The 15569-nt window shown below is 44.1% G+C and overlaps 6 non-coding genes and 1 pseudogene across 6 annotated transcripts; all 7 read left to right on the top strand.

Annotated features, from left to right (window-relative positions):
- The first annotated feature begins 663 nt into the window (after positions 1-663).
- Positions 664-854, top strand: LOC141204316 (U2 spliceosomal RNA). Its single transcript, XR_012275267.1, has one exon. It is a non-coding gene; the product is annotated as a U2 spliceosomal RNA (small nuclear RNA).
- Positions 855-1963: 1109 nt separating this feature from the next.
- LOC141204897 (U2 spliceosomal RNA) lies at positions 1964-2154 on the top strand. Its single transcript, XR_012275747.1, has one exon. It is a non-coding gene; the product is annotated as a U2 spliceosomal RNA (small nuclear RNA).
- Positions 2155-3263: 1109 nt separating this feature from the next.
- LOC141204896 (U2 spliceosomal RNA) lies at positions 3264-3454 on the top strand. Its single transcript, XR_012275746.1, has one exon. It is a non-coding gene; the product is annotated as a U2 spliceosomal RNA (small nuclear RNA).
- A 6098-nt stretch (positions 3455-9552) lies between these two features.
- On the top strand, positions 9553-9770 carry LOC141204336 (U2 spliceosomal RNA; annotated as a pseudogene).
- Positions 9771-10885: 1115 nt separating this feature from the next.
- Positions 10886-11076, top strand: LOC141204211 (U2 spliceosomal RNA). The gene has a single exon (XR_012275179.1). It is a non-coding gene; the product is annotated as a U2 spliceosomal RNA (small nuclear RNA).
- A 1115-nt stretch (positions 11077-12191) lies between these two features.
- On the top strand, positions 12192-12382 carry LOC141204895 (U2 spliceosomal RNA). The gene has a single exon (XR_012275745.1). It is a non-coding gene; the product is annotated as a U2 spliceosomal RNA (small nuclear RNA).
- Positions 12383-13497: 1115 nt separating this feature from the next.
- Positions 13498-13688, top strand: LOC141204151 (U2 spliceosomal RNA). Its single transcript, XR_012275123.1, has one exon. It is a non-coding gene; the product is annotated as a U2 spliceosomal RNA (small nuclear RNA).
- The last annotated feature ends 1881 nt before the right edge of the window (positions 13689-15569 follow it).

Genomic DNA, 15569 nt, shown 5'->3' with positions numbered 1-15569 from the left:
TGAGGAAATATGTAATGTTGACAGATATGATGATGACAAATCTATGTCTATCTGGAAAATGATTAACGTTTTTTATCTTTTTAATGAACAGAGAGATCTGGCTTGGAGTTGCATGCACCGCTGTCTTCCTTGCCGGGCATTCCAATACAGAAGAGGATTTGTGAGGTCTGCCATCTGCCCAAGAGCCGGATGCCAAGACGAGGAAACGGTGGAACATCTATTATGGACATGTAATTTTGCAAAGGATTTCTGGAGAAGACTGCTCCCCCTACTGGAAAGGGTGGCAGACCTCAAGGACTTTACATATAAAACTGTGCTATACGGACTTATGGAATGCCCCACAATGGACCAGTACACAATGGCTTGGAAGACAGTGAACTGCGCCAAGTCATCTCTCTGGAAAGCGCGCAACATTGCTATTTTTAAACAAGATGTTTTATCAGTGAATGATGTTTTAAGTTTATGTTTATGTGAAATGTATACTTATTATTTAATTGACAAAAAGAAGAATGTACATATTTCCAAAAAATGGCTTGTTGACCAATGGAACCTAATTATTTAAAATCTTTGTATTTTTTTGTTTTGTAAATTTCATTTGTCTTTTAACGTTTGGTATTTGTGTAATTATGCTTGTAATTTGTTAAAGTTTTAATAAACGGTTTCATCCCTCTGCAGGGGATAGCCAAATTAAAAAAAAAAAATCTGTTCTTATCAGTTTAATATCTGATACGTCCCCTATCTGGGGACCATATATTAAATGGATTTTTAGAACAGGGAGATGGAAAAAGAGCTTGCTCTGTCCACTCCACGCATTGACCTGGTATTGCAGTATCTCCAGGACCGGTGCACCCCTTCTTTAATGCAGTTTCTAAAATCAGAAAGTATTGAATTCAATGTTTTTTGTTCATTTTGCTTGTTTGTCGGATTTTGGGATGGACTCTTTGGCTTTGCTTTTCTTCTCCTCATTGGATTTTTCATGTTCAAAGTTGCAGAAGCCAGATGACAAGCTCATTTTGGTTCAACTTCAGCAACTGTGCATTGCATTGCCATGTAATGTGATGCAATGCTATCTTTCTAGCTCTCCCTCTTTACTTCCTTTTGGATAAACAGACATATTAGGCAAGCATTTTGGAGCTTTCACCTAAATAACTACAGGTGGTGAGATAAGCTGCACAATATAATTGACCTTTCAGTATATTGTTGCACACACACCATCTATTTAGCAAATGCCCTTGTTATCAACAGCAGCCTTTTAAACTCACCTGAGCTAACAGGTATGTGCGCTGGTTACTCTGCTGCGCTTAAAATTTCTTTTTTGGTTTGCTACAATGCCTTTTCTGAAACGTTGTCTCCCTCTGCTGGAACACTGACTTCTTTCAATTAATGCCTGCAGACTATAAAAGAGAACCCAACCCAAAAAGTTTGGTTGATTAGTCTGTGGCATTCTGTTAAACTGTTGCTTATGGCGGTCTCTGTGAGCTTCTCAGCGACATTCAGCCAGCCAGGTATCCTGCCTGCAGTAGATGGAATGTGGCAATGGAACGCTGGCTGCGCGTGTCATAATAGGCTCTGAGCCTTTATATACCGGCGCACAGCAGCAGCCACCTTCAGTCTGCTGCTGGACAGCCAGCAGCAGCAGGAGAGGTAAGTAATCAGCAGCCCTCCTGCTAAGGGTAGACAGCTGCTCGTTCCACCCCACCCCCCGCCTTAATTGGTTCTCCTCCCTTCCAACGGTGTTGAGGCGGGTGGGAACAGCAGGGGGTGAGGGTGCTGTGTTTAAAGAGGTGGAGTTATGCAGATCTAAAACGCGTGGATTGCAGCAGCAGCAAGCCGAAAAGTGCAGGCATGTAAGGGATCTAGAGGTTGACAACATGTCTTCTTAACGGGAGTCCAGGAGCTCATCTCCACAAATGGACTCTTCAGGATCCTTGGGTGGCTCCGTAGTTCGAAACCAATTCTGGTTATCGCTTCTCGGCCTTTTGGCTAAGATCAAGTGTAGTATCTGTTCTTATCAGTTTAATATCTGATACGTCCCCTATCTGGGGACCATATATTAAATGGATTTTTAGAACAGGGAGATGGAAAAAGAGCTTGCTCTGTCCACTCCACGCATTGACCTGGTATTGCAGTATCTCCAGGACCGGTGCACCCCTTCTTTAATGCAGTTTCTAAAATCAGAAAGTATTGAATTCAATGTTTTTTGTTCATTTTGCTTGTTTGTCGGATTTTGGGATGGACTCTTTGGCTTTGCTTTTCTTCTCCTCATTGGATTTTTCATGTTCAAAGTTGCAGAAGCCAGATGACAAGCTCATTTTGGTTCAACTTCAGCAACTGTGCATTGCATTGCCATGTAATGTAACGCAATGCTATCTTTCTAGCTCTCCCTCTTTACTTCCTTTTGGATAAACAGACATATTAGGCAAGCATTTTGGAGCTTTCACCTAAATAACTACAGGTGGTGAGATAAGCTGCACAATATAATTGACCTTTCAGTATATTGTTGCACACACACCATCTATTTAGCAAATGCCCTTGTTATCAACAGCAGCCTTTTAAACTCACCTGAGCTAACAGGTATGTGCGCTGGTTACTCTGCTGCGCTTAAAATTTCTTTTTTGGTTTGCTACAATGCCTTTTCTGAAACGTTGTCTCCCTCTGCTGGAACACTGACTTCTTTCAATTAATGCCTGCAGACTATAAAAGAGAACCCAACCCAAAAAGTTTGGTTGATTAGTCTGTGGCATTCTGTTAAACTGTTGCTTATGGCGGTCTCTGTGAGCTTCTCAGCGACATTCAGCCAGCCAGGTATCCTGCCTGCAGTAGATGGAATGTGGCAATGGAACGCTGGCTGCGCATGTCAGAATAGGCTCTGAGCCTTTATATACCTGCGCACAGCAGCAGCCACCTTCAGTCTGCTGCTGGACAGCCAGCAGCAGCAGGAGAGGTAAGTAATCAGCAGCCCTCCTGCTAAGGGTAGACAGCTGCTCGTTCCACCCCACCCCCCGCCTTAATTGGTTCTCCTCCCTTCCAACGGTGTTGAGGCGGGTGGGAACAGCAGGGGGTGAGGGTGCTGTGTTTAAAGAGGTGGAGTTATGCAGATCTAAAACGCGTGGATTGCAGCAGCAGCAAGCCGAAAAGTGCAGGCATGTAAGGGATCTAGAGGTTGACAACATGTCTTCTTAACGGGAGTCCAGGAGCTCATCTCCACAAATGGACTCTTCAGGATCCTTGGGTGGCTCCGTAGTTCGAAACCAATTCTGGTTATCGCTTCTCGGCCTTTTGGCTAAGATCAAGTGTAGTATCTGTTCTTATCAGTTTAATATCTGATACGTCCCCTATCTGGGGACCATATATTAAATGGATTTTTAGAACAGGGAGATGGAAAAAGAGCTTGCTCTGTCCACTCCACGCATTGACCTGGTATTGCAGTATCTCCAGGACCGGTGCACCCCTTCTTTAATGCAGTTTCTAAAATCAGAAAGTATTGAATTCAATGTTTTTTGTTCATTTTGCTTGTTTGTCGGATTTTGGGATGGACTCTTTGGCTTTGCTTTTCTTCTCCTCATTGGATTTTTCATGTTCAAAGTTGCAGAAGCCAGATGACAAGCTCATTTTGGTTCAACTTCAGCAACTGTGCATTGCATTGCCATGTAATGTAACGCAATGCTATCTTTCTAGCTCTCCCTCTTTACTTCCTTTTGGATAAACAGACATATTAGGCAAGCATTTTAGAGCTTTCACCTAAATAACTACAGGTGGTGAGATAAGCTGCACAATATAATTGACCTTTCAGTATATTGTTGCACACACACCATCTATTTAGCAAATGCCCTTGTTATCAACAGCAGCCTTTTAAACTCACCTGAGCTAACAGGTATGTGCGCTGGTTACTCTGCTGCGCTTAAAATTTCTTTTTTGGTTTGCTACAATGCCTTTTCTGAAACGTTGTCTCCCTCTGCTGGAACACTGACTTCTTTCAATTAATGCCTGCAGACTATAAAAGAGAACCCAACCCAAAAAGTTTGGTTGATTAGTCTGTGGCATTCTGTTAAACTGTTGCTTATGGCGGTCTCTGTGAGCTTCTCAGCGACATTCAGCCAGCCAGGTATCCTGCCTGCAGTAGATGGAATGTGGCAATGGAACGCTGGCTGCGCGTGTCATAATAGGCTCTGAGCCTTTATATACCTGCGCACAGCAGCAGCCACCTTCAGTCTGCTGCTGGACAGCCAGCAGCAGCAGGAGAGGTAAGTAATCAGCAGCCCTCCTGCTAAGGGTAGACAGCTGCTCGTTCCACCCCACCCCCCGCCTTAATTGGTTCTCCTCCCTTCCAACGGTGTTGAGGCGGGTGGGAACAGCAGGGGGTGAAGGTGCTGTGTTTAAAGAGGTGGAGTTATGCAGATCTAAAACGCGTGGATTGCAGCAGCAGCAAGCCGAAAAGTGCAGGCATGTAAGGGATCTAGAGGTTGACAACATGTCTTCTTAACGGGAGTCCAGGAGCTCATCTCCACAAATGGACTCTTCGGGATCCTTGGGTGGCTCCGTAGTTCGAAACCAATTCTGGTTATCGCTTCTCGGCCTTTTGGCTAAGACCAAGTGTCTTGTCTGGGGTCCTTGAGTGTTTTCCCTTGGCCTTCCGGCATCGCCATCTTGATGGCTTAAGCCGGTTGCTGCTTTAGGGGGAGAACGAGGAGGAACGAGAGAGTGATCATAATGGGCGTGAAGATACGCTATGCTGGGACCGATGACAATCGGGTTCGCAATGCATTCCGCATTGAAGTTGATGCTGCTGTCAGAGAGCGTTTCAATCTGTCGTATATGGTGCACGAGGTGATCTTCAAAATCCTGGAAGTGACAAGAGAAAACATCGTCTGCCTGCAGGAATCCCGGAAAGAAGGATGGTATGTCTTGGTGTTGCAATCTATGGCGGCTTGCCGGAACCTGTATAAGAAGTTGAGGGAGCAGGAGAAGAATCCAACCTTGCATGGTTTGACTTTTACAGTCTTGTACTCCAAAGGTGATGTTCCCCTAGTCATATTTATGTATAATCCCTTTGTGCACGAACATGACATTGCGACTTTTCTTAAGAGGCATTGTGACTTTGTGAGCAACAGTCACAAAATCATGAACGAGGAGAACTTATGGACTGGCAAATACAGATATTTTGTCAGATTTGGGGAAAGTTCTTCGGAGCCTGGAGGTGTTCATTACCCTCCCCAAAGTTTCTCTATCGGGAGAGATAGGGGTATTCTCTTCTTTCCTGAGGCCCCAGTTTTTTGCAGGAAATGTAAGAAGTACGGACACTTACAAGAGGTTTGTACTGCTGTGCCTGTTTGCTCCAAGTGCAACCAAAGTGGGCATGTTGCTAAGGACTGTACCAATCCAATTGTTTGCAATGCTTGTGGTATGGAGGGGCATGCCTTTAAGGATTGTACTCGTCGTGCGAACGAGGGCAAGGCAAGGGCATACTCTGAGGTGGTCTCGAACTCTCCGAGGCCTAAGAGTGTGGCACCTGAGGCCGCAGTTTCTTCCAGGGTGAAGGTAGTGGAACAGCGTGTGGAGACTGCTCCAGTGAGGGCGTCTGCTGACCTACTGGTGGAGCCCGGGAGAGTGGAAGAGGTTCTGGCAGCTGAGATGGACATTTCTTCCTATCAGGGGGGTTTCATTGACTCCTTTTGTGAAGAACGTGAGGGAGCCTTGGAAATCCCAGGGGACCCGGCTCTCAGTTGGAGCAGTGAAAGTATGGATGAAGAGGGAGCTGGAGGTCAAGGAGACTTCACTGAGACTGGGGTGAGGTCTTCTGAGGAACCGGACCGCGCTAAGAATAAAAGGGCCCGGTTGTCTGAACCATCAAGTAGCCAATGCGTGGCAAGTCCGGTGAGTGAGCGGGATTACCCAGTGGTTTCTCTTTCTCCTGCGTCAACGGCTTACCTGGAGGAGAATTTGGAGTCCACTATCTTTCAGCTAAGTGGGAGTTCGCCGGATGACAAAGGATAAGGAAGGCATGTTTTTTTGCTGAGACTGGTGTTTCTGGTTTTTGAGCCAAAGAATGGTCTCTAAACCAAATTGGGACATTGCGTCCCTTAATGTAAGACTTTTAAAGTCTAGAGTTAGAAGATCTGTGATTCTGGACTTCTTACATAACCATTCTTTTGATATTATGTGTCTACAGGAGTGTGGTATAGAAGAACCCCTGGAAGACGCTGATTGGCCATATGGCCAGCATATCTGGTCTGGCTCTAGTGGGAATAAAAATGATGGAGTTGGGATAGTATTAAATAATAGAAATTTTGTTTTTGAATATTATAAGGTAATAGAGGTGGGTCGTTGCATCTCTGCAGTTGTGTGTGGGAGGGGGTGGAAAGTTAAAATTATAAATATTTATGGTCCTACAAAAAAAGAAGACAGGTTAAGTTTATTAGATAAATTATGTTTAGAATTACCTGGTAGGATCCCTGTGATAGTAACAGGTGATTTTAACTGTGTAACTGAGGGGAAAGTTGATGCCTCAGGAAAAAAATTGGCAAACATTATTTCTGATTTTTTCTTTTTTGATGCTGCTGAGGTTTATTTGGGGAAGCCACCACCACCAACCTATAAAGCTGACAGGGGTGGGATAACATCTAGGATTGATAGGATGTTTTTTTCTAAAAATATAATATGTGATGGTTTTTCTCAATTTTCAGTTCCTTTTTCGGACCATGTGTGCCTGAAAGGTGAGTTTAGAGGGGATTTAAGGCGGGTGCATGGGAGAGGTGTGTGGAAATTGAATGTGAGTTTGCTTGAGGATGAGAGAATTGTGAATGATTTTAAGAAAAAATATAGTTGGTGTAAATCTCAAAAGAGTAAGTTTGAAAGTGTGTTGGTGTGGTGGGATTGGATGAAGTATGAAGTGCAAAAGTTTTTTCGTCGATGGGGCTATAAAAAGGCTGCCATGGTTAGGAGTCAATATAAAGATTTAATGATGAGGGTGGAATGGCTGGAGAAAATGAGGATGTGTGGTGTGGATGTGGATGATTTGTTAAGAAGTGCGAGAGAGGATTTGAAGAGGACTTTGGAGAGGAAGGGAAGGGAAATAATTTTTAGGTCAAAGGTGGTCCATCTTGATAAAGATGAAAAGTGTTCAAGATATTTCTTTAAAAAAATAAATGGTAAGAAGGAGGGTATGGAGGAGATTTTTGATGTGGATGGTGTTTGTGTGAGTGGGGAGGATGTAATGAAGGAAGTGGTCACGTTTTATGCTGAGTTGTTTGGCAGGAAGTGGGTGGATGAGAGTTTGAAAGAAGAAGTGCTTAAGACTTTGGATTGTAAGGTGGATAAGGATGGATGTTCTGGTCTATGTGAGGCAGTGATTGAGGAGGAAGTTAAGAAAGCGGTGTTTGGTGCAAGGAAAAATGTGACGCCTGGGAAGGATGGTTTGCCTGTGGAGCTATATGTTATGATGTGGGAAGTGATGGGTATGGATTTAGTGGAAGTGTGTCAGTTTATGTGGGAGAATGGGATGCTTGCGGGTTCAATGAAGGAGGGAGTGGTGGTCTTAATCCATAAGAAAGGGGATAAAAGGTGTTTGAGTAATTGGAGGCCAATTACGCTTCTGAACGCCGATTACAAGGTATTCAGTAAAATTTTGGCGTGTCGGATGCGTGTGGTTATAGCTGATGTGATTGGTAAAGATCAAGTGTGTGCAGTGCCTGGTAGATGTATGACAGATAATCTGTGTCTTTTAAGAGATGTGTTGTGGGATTGTAAAGTAAGAAAGCAGAAGTGTATGGTGATGGCTGTTGACTTTGAAAAGGCGTTTGATCGCGTGTCTCATGTGTTTCTATTTGAGGTTTTGCGTAGAATGGGTTTTCCGGAGAAATTTGTGCGTGCCGTGAGAGGATTGTATGGGGAGGTGGTGAGTGAATTTCTGGTGAATGGGTTTTTGAGTGAGAAAGTGTGTATTAGGTCTGGTGTGAGGCAAGGTTGTCCCATGTCACCGGTATTATTTGTGTGTGTGATTGAGCCACTGCTGTGTATGATTCGGAAAGAGAAAGTGGTGCGTGGTTTGTTAGTGCCGGGGAGTGGTGGAATGACTGTGAAAGTCTTAGGATATATGGATGATGTAGTAGTGGTGAGTGAGAGTGTGGCCTCTATGGAGAGAGTAAAATTGTTGTTGAATTTTTTTTGTGGCGCGTCAGCGTTTCGTGTGAATTGGAACAAATGCATGTTTAAATGTTTTGGTGACAATAGGATTAAGATGGATGGTGTGGCTGGTGTGGATGGTGCAATTAAAGTGTTGGGAGTTTTTTTTAATGATGATTTGAAAGGTTATGAGAGTTGGGATGAATGTGGTAAGCGGATTGTGCGGAAGATGAATTTTTGGAAGTTACGTTCTTTGTCTTTGGTAGGGAAGGTTCTTATTATTAAGGCTGTTATTCTCCCTATTTTGCTTTATGTTTCTTGTATTTTTCCAGTGCCCTATAGGAAAATTAAAAAAGTGGAGAAACTAATTTTTGTGTTTTTTTGGGGCAGTAGGATGGAAAGACTTAAGAGAGAGATTTTGTTTAAGCAATATTTGTATGGGGGACTGAAGTTTCCGAATATTGAAGTGTTTCTAACATTGCATTTTATTAAGACTACGGTCATTTTGATTGGGAAGAATAATAAAGGGGCATTTATGTGTAAGTATTTGGCTGGATGGATGCTGTATGGTCTGAATTGGGTGAAGCGTGATAAGAATGTGCCTGTTGCTTTTAAGTGTCCTGAGTGGTATGGTTTGATTGAGAAGTTTGTGAGGAAGAATGATTTGTTAGCAGTTGCAATGAAAGACTTTACGTTTGTTAAGAAGGTGATGGGGAAGATGTGTGTGAATGAGTGTGAGAGTAATGTGGTGGGATTGCGTTCTATGGAAGTTGCGCGGGTATGGAAGAAGTTAAGCATTCAAGGTGTGTCGAATAGACAGCGAGATATAGTATGGATGGGCCTTCATAATATTTTGCCAGTGAGGGATTTTCAGAAGAAAAGAGATCTCATAAGATCTGCAGTATGTCCAAGGGATGGTTGTGGAGCGAATGAGACGGTGAGGCACCTTATGTGGGATTGTAATTTTGCGTATGATGTGTGGAAAGGTGTGGGTGGACTGTGTAAAGGGGTTGCTGGTGTGAAGTTTATTGATTGGAGAGTGGCTATGTTTGGTTTTGGTGCTAGTCGTCGTGGCCTAGAAAGGATGATGTGGTTTATTATGGTGTGTGTGCAGGAGAGCTTGTGGGATGTGACAAATTTGTGTGTGTTTAAAAGAGTAAATTTAACAGTAAATGATTGTATTAGGTTGATCTTAGCAAGACTATATGTAATCTATTTGTGGGATACAAGAGAAGGTGGTGGTGGTGGAACAGATTCTGAAGGTGTGTGGAAATACCTTAAGTGGCAGGATATGGTTAAATACCGTTGATATTTTTTCTGGAAATTTCTCTGGCATAGGATTACTTGTTTGTATTTTTGTTGAATAATACTTTAATAAAGAAACCACAATGATGTTTATGAAGTGGCAGTATAACTTATGACGAAGTCTGGTTAACTGTTTGCTTATATCTAAACCTGAGTGGTTTTAAAAAAAAAAAAAAAAAAAAAAAAAAAAATCTGTTCTTATCAGTTTAATATCTGATACGTCCCCTATCTGGGGACCATATATTAAATGGATTTTTAGAACAGGGAGATGGAAAAAGAGCTTGCTCTGTCCACTCCACGCATTGACCTGGTATTGCAGTATCTCCAGGACCGGTGCACCCCTTCTTTAATGCAGTTTCTAAAATCAGAAAGAATTGAATTCAATGTTTTTTGTTCATTTTGCTTGTTTGTCGGATTTTGGGATGGACTCTTTGGCTTTGCTTTTCTTCTCCTCATTGGATTTTTCATGTTCAAAGTTGCAGAAGCCAGATTACAAGCTCATTTTGGTTCAACTTCAGCAACTGTGCATTGCATTGCCATGTAATGTGATGCAATGCTATCTTTCTAGCTCTCCCTTTTTACTTCCTTTTGGATAAACAGACATATTAGGCAAGCATTTTGGAGCTTTCACCTAAATAACTACAGGTGGTGAGATAAGCTGCACAATATAATTGACCTTTCAGTATATTGTTGCACACACACCATCTATTTAGCAAATGCCCTTGTTATCAACAGCAGCCTTTTAAACTCACCTGAGCTAACAGGTATGTGCGCTGGTTACTCTGCTGCGCTTAAAATTTCTTTTTTGGTTTGCTACAATGCCTTTTCTGAAACGTTGTCTCCTTCTGCTGGAACACTGACTTCTTTCATTTAATGCCTGCAGACTATAAAAGAGAACCCAACCCAAAAAGTTTGGTTGATTAGTCTGTGGCATTCTGTTAAACTGTTGCTTATGGCGGTCTCTGTGAGCTTCTCAGCGACATTCAGCCAGCCAGGTATCCTGCCTGCAGTAGATGGAATGTGGCAATGGAACGCTGGCTGCGCGTGTCATAATAGGCTCTGAGCCTTTATATACCTGTGCACAGCAGCAGCCACCTTCAGTCTGCTGCTGGACAGCCAGCAGCAGCAGCAGCAGGAGAGGTATGTAATCAGGAGCCCTCCTGCTAAGGGTAGACAGCTGCTCGTTCCACCCCACCCCCCGCCTTAATTGGTTCTCCTCCCTTCCAACGGTGTTGAGGCGGGTGGGAACAGCAGGGGGTGAAGGTGCTGTGTTTAAAGAGGTGGAGTTATGCAGATCTAAAACGCGTGGATTGCAGCAGCAGCAAGCCGAAAAGTGCAGGCATGTAAGGGATCTAGAGGTTGACAACATGTCTTCTTAACGGGAGTCCAGGAGCTCATCTCCACAAATGGACTTTTCAGGATCCTTGGGTGGCTCCGTAGTTTGAAACCAATTCTGGTTATCGCTTCTCAGCCTTTTGGCTAAGATCAAGTGTAGTATCTGTTCTTATCAGTTTAATATCTGATACGTCCCCTATCTGGGGACCATATATTAAATGGATTTTTAGAACAGGGAGATGGAAAAAGAGCTTGCTCTGTCCACTCAACGCATTGACCTGGTATTGCAGTATCTCCAGGACCGGTGCACCCCTTCTTTAATGCAGTTTCTAAAATCAGAAAGAATTGAATTCAATGTTTTTTGTTCATTTTGCTTGTTTGTCGGATTTTGGGATGGACTCTTTGGCTTTGCTTTTCTTCTCCTCATTGGATTTTTCATGTTCAAAGTTGCAGAAGCCAGATTACAAGCTCATTTTGGTTCAACTTCAGCAACTGTGCATTGCATTGCCATGTAATGTGATGCAATGCTATCTTTCTAGCTCTCCCTTTTTACTTCCTTTTGGATAAACAGACATATTAGGCAAGCATTTTGGAGCTTTCACCTAAATAACTACAGGTGGTGAGATAAGCTGCACAATATAATTGACCTTTCAGTATATTGTTGCACACACACCATCTATTTAGCAAATGCCCTTGTTATCAACAGCAGCCTTTTAAACTCACCTGAGCTAACAGGTATGTGCGCTGGTTACTCTGCTGCGCTTAAAATTTCTTTTTTGGTTTGCTACAATGCCTTTTCTGAAACGTTGTCTCCCTCTGCTGGAACACTGACTTCTTTCATTTAATGCCTGCAGACTATAAAAGAGAACCCAACCCAAAAAGTTTGGTTGATTAGTCTGTGGCATTCTGTTAAACTGTTGCTTATGGCGGTCTCTGTGAGCTTCTCAGCGACATTCAGCCAGCCAGGTATCCTGCCTGCAGTAGATGGAATGTGGCAATGGAACGCTGGCTGCGCGTGTCATAATAGGCTCTGAGCCTTTATATACCTGTGCACAGCAGCAGCCACCTTCAGTCTGCTGCTGGACAGCCAGCAGCAGCAGCAGCAGGAGAGGTATGTAATCAGGAGCCCTCCTGCTAAGGGTAGACAGCTGCTCGTTCCACCCCACCCCCCGCCTTAATTGGTTCTCCTCCCTTCCAACGGTGTTGAGGCGGGTGGGAACAGCAGGGGGTGAAGGTGCTGTATTTAAAGAGGTGGAGTTATGCAGATCTAAAACGCGTGGATTGCAGCAGCAGCAAGCCGAAAAGTGCAGGCATGTAAGGGATCTAGAGGTTGACAACATGTCTTCTTAACGGGAGTCCAGGAGCTCATCTCCACAAATGGACTTTTCAGGATCCTTGGGTGGCTCCGTAGTTTGAAACCAATTCTGGTTATCGCTTCTCGGCCTTTTGGCTAAGATCAAGTGTAGTATCTGTTCTTATCAGTTTAATATCTGATACGTCCCCTATCTGGGGACCATATATTAAATGGATTTTTAGAACAGGGAGATGGAAAAAGAGCTTGCTCTGTCCACTCCACGCATTGACCTGGTATTGCAGTATCTCCAGGACCGGTGCACCCCTTCTTTAATGCAGTTTCTAAAATCAGAAAGAATTGAATTCAATGTTTTTTGTTCATTTTGCTTGTTTGTCGGATTTTGGGATGGACTCTTTGGCTTTGCTTTTCTTCTCCTCATTGGATTTTTCATGTTCAAAGTTGCAGAAGCCAGATTACAAGCTCATTTTGGTTCAACTTCAGCAACTGTGCATTGCATTGCCATGTAATGTGATGCAATGCTATCTTTCTAGCTCTCCTTTTTTACTTCCTTTTGGATAAACAGACATATTAGGCAAGCATTTTGGAGCTTTCACCTAAATAACTACAGGTGGTGAGATAAGCTGCACAATATAATTGACCTTTCAGTATATTGTTGCACACACACCATCTATTTAGCAAATGCCCTTGTTATCAACAGCAGCCTTTTAAACTCACCTGAGCTAACAGGCATGTGCGCTGGTTACTCTGCTGCGCTTAAAATTTCTTTTTTGGTTTGCTACAATGCCTTTTCTGAAACGTTGTCTCCTTCTGCTGGAACACTGACTTCTTTCATTTAATGCCTGCAGACTATAAAAGAGAACCCAACCCAAAAAGTTTGGTTGATTAGTCTGTGGCATTCTGTTAAACTGTTGCTTATGGCGGTCTCTGTGAGCTTCTCAGCGACATTCAGCCAGCCAGGTATCCTGCCTGCAGTAGATGGAATGTGGCAATGGAACGCTGGCTGCGCGTGTCATAATAGGCTCTGAGCCTTTATATACCTGTGCACAGCAGCAGCCACCTTCAGTCTGCTGCTGGACAGCCAGCAGCAGCAGCAGCAGGAGAGGTATGTAATCAGGAGCCCTCCTGCTAAGGGTAGACAGCTGCTCGTTCCACCCCACCCCCCGCCTTAATTGGTTCTCCTCCCTTCCAATGGTGTTGAGGCGGGTGGGAACAGCAGGGGGTGAAGGTGCTGTGTTTAAAGAGGTGGAGTTATGCAGATCTAAAACGCGTGGATTGCAGCAGCAGCAAGCCGAAAAGTGCAGGCATGTAAGGGATCTAGAGGTTGACAACATGTCTTCTTAACGGGAGTCCAGGAGCTCATCTCCACAAATGGACTTTTCAGGATCCTTGGGTGGCTCCGTAGTTTGAAACCAATTCTGGTTATCGCTTCTCGGCCTTTTGGCTAAGATCAAGTGTAGTATCTGTTCTTATCAGTTTAATATCTGATACGTCCCCTATCTGGGAACCATATATTAAATGGATTTTTAGAACAGGGAGATGGAAAAAGAGCTTGCTCTGTCCACTCCACGCATTGACCTGGTATTGCAGTATCTCCAGGACCGGTGCACCCCTTCTTTAATGCAGTTTCTAAAATCAGAAAGAATTGAATTCAATGTTTTTTGTTCATTTTGCTTGTTTGTCGGATTTTGGGATGGACTCTTTGGCTTTGCTTTTCTTCTCCTCATTGGATTTTTCATGTTCAAAGTTGCAGAAGCCAGATTACAAGCTCATTTTGGTTCAACTTCAGCAACTGTGCATTGCATTGCCATGTAATGTGATGCAATGCTATCTTTCTAGCTCTCCCTTTTTACTTCCTTTTGGATAAACAGACATATTAGGCAAGCATTTTGGAGCTTTCACCTAAATAACTACAGGTGGTGAGATAAGCTGCACAATATAATTGACCTTTCAGTATATTGTTGCACACACACCATCTATTTAGCAAATGCCCTTGTTATCAACAGCAGCCTTTTAAACTCACCTGAGCTAACAGGTATGTGCACTGGTTACTCTGCTGCGCTTAAAATTTCTTTTTTGGTTTGCTACAATGCCTTTTCTGAAACGTTGTCTGCTTCTGCTGGAACACTGACTTCTTTCATTTAATGCCTGCAGACTATAAAAGAGAACCCAACCCAAAAAGTTTGGTTGATTAGTCTGTGGCATTCTGTTAAACTGTTGCTTATGGCGGTCTCTGTGAGCTTCTCAGCGACATTCAGCCAGCCAGGTATCCTGCCTGCAGTAGATGGAATGTGGCAATGGAACGCTGGCTGCGCGTGTCATAATAGGCTCTGAGCCTTTATATACCTGTGCACAGCAGCAGCCACCTTCAGTCTGCTGCTGGACAGCCAGCAGCAGCAGCAGGAGAGGTATGTAATCAGGAGCCCTCCTGCTAAGGGTAGACAGCTGCTCGTTCCACCCCACCCCCCGCCTTAATTGGTTCTCCTCCCTTCCAACGGTGTTGAGGCGGGTGGGAACAGCAGGGGGTGAAGGTGCTGTGTTTAAAGAGGTGGAGTTATGCAGATCTAAAACGCGTGGATTGCAGCAGCAGCAAGCCGAAAAGTGCAGGCATGTAAGGGATCTAGAGGTTGACAACATGTCTTCTTAACGGGAGTCCAGGAGCTCATCTCCACAAATGGACTTTTCAGGATCCTTGGGTGGCTCCGTAGTTTGAAACCAATTCTGGTTATCGCTTCTCGGCCTTTTGGCACGATCTATCAGGTTTACCTGTGTGGTCTTGCCTGTGAGGTGCTCTTGGTACCCTTTCTCTCGGCCTGGGGGGATCGTTCCTCTTCGGAGGGACTTAACCCCCCTGCTGCTATTGGGAGGAAGGATTAGTCCGGGAGCAACGGGAAGGGATCCCATGAAGGCTTGCGCCTTTCAGAGAGAAGAGTCGGTACGTTCCTGAGTGAAGGATGCCGGCAACGCTCACATATTCATCGGGTGATGCCCGGATGCGGAACACCGTGAGGATTGAAGTTGGAGCAGCATCGAGGATGGAGAAGAATTTGGACTACATCTGCCATAGGATTCTTCTTGGAGTTCTGGAGTTTCGGCGGGAAGACATATTCTGCTTCCAGGACAACGAGTACAAGGGGACATACACCATCACCTTCAAGAGCCAGGGATGCTGTCAGCAACTCGTACAAAAGGTAAACGAGAAAAACTACTTAGATGAGTTGGATGGACTAACCTTTTGTCTCTTGTATGCTTATGACGAGATCCCCATCGTGGTGCATTTCCCGAACCCCTTTGTGGAAGCTGCAGACATCTCGACCTACCTTACCCGCTATTGTGATGATCTGAGATACCTGGGTACTGTGAAGAACGCGGTAGGCTTCTGGTGCGGCAAGAGAAGGTATATGGCCCGTCTAAAGAGGGACCTTAGTGGAGTGGGAGGAATGCTACACCCTCCCTCAACCTTCGTAATCGGTAAGAGCAGAGGCTACTTATTTTA

This window comes from Phyllobates terribilis, unplaced genomic scaffold, assembly GCF_046119375.1.
Source record: "Phyllobates terribilis strain yellow unplaced genomic scaffold, ASM4611937v1 Scaffold_134__1_contigs__length_4944459, whole genome shotgun sequence".
Taxonomy (NCBI): Eukaryota; Metazoa; Chordata; class Amphibia; order Anura; family Dendrobatidae; genus Phyllobates; species Phyllobates terribilis.
Note: the sequence above shows the minus strand (reverse complement) of the source record. Positions and strands in the feature narration are given on the sequence as shown.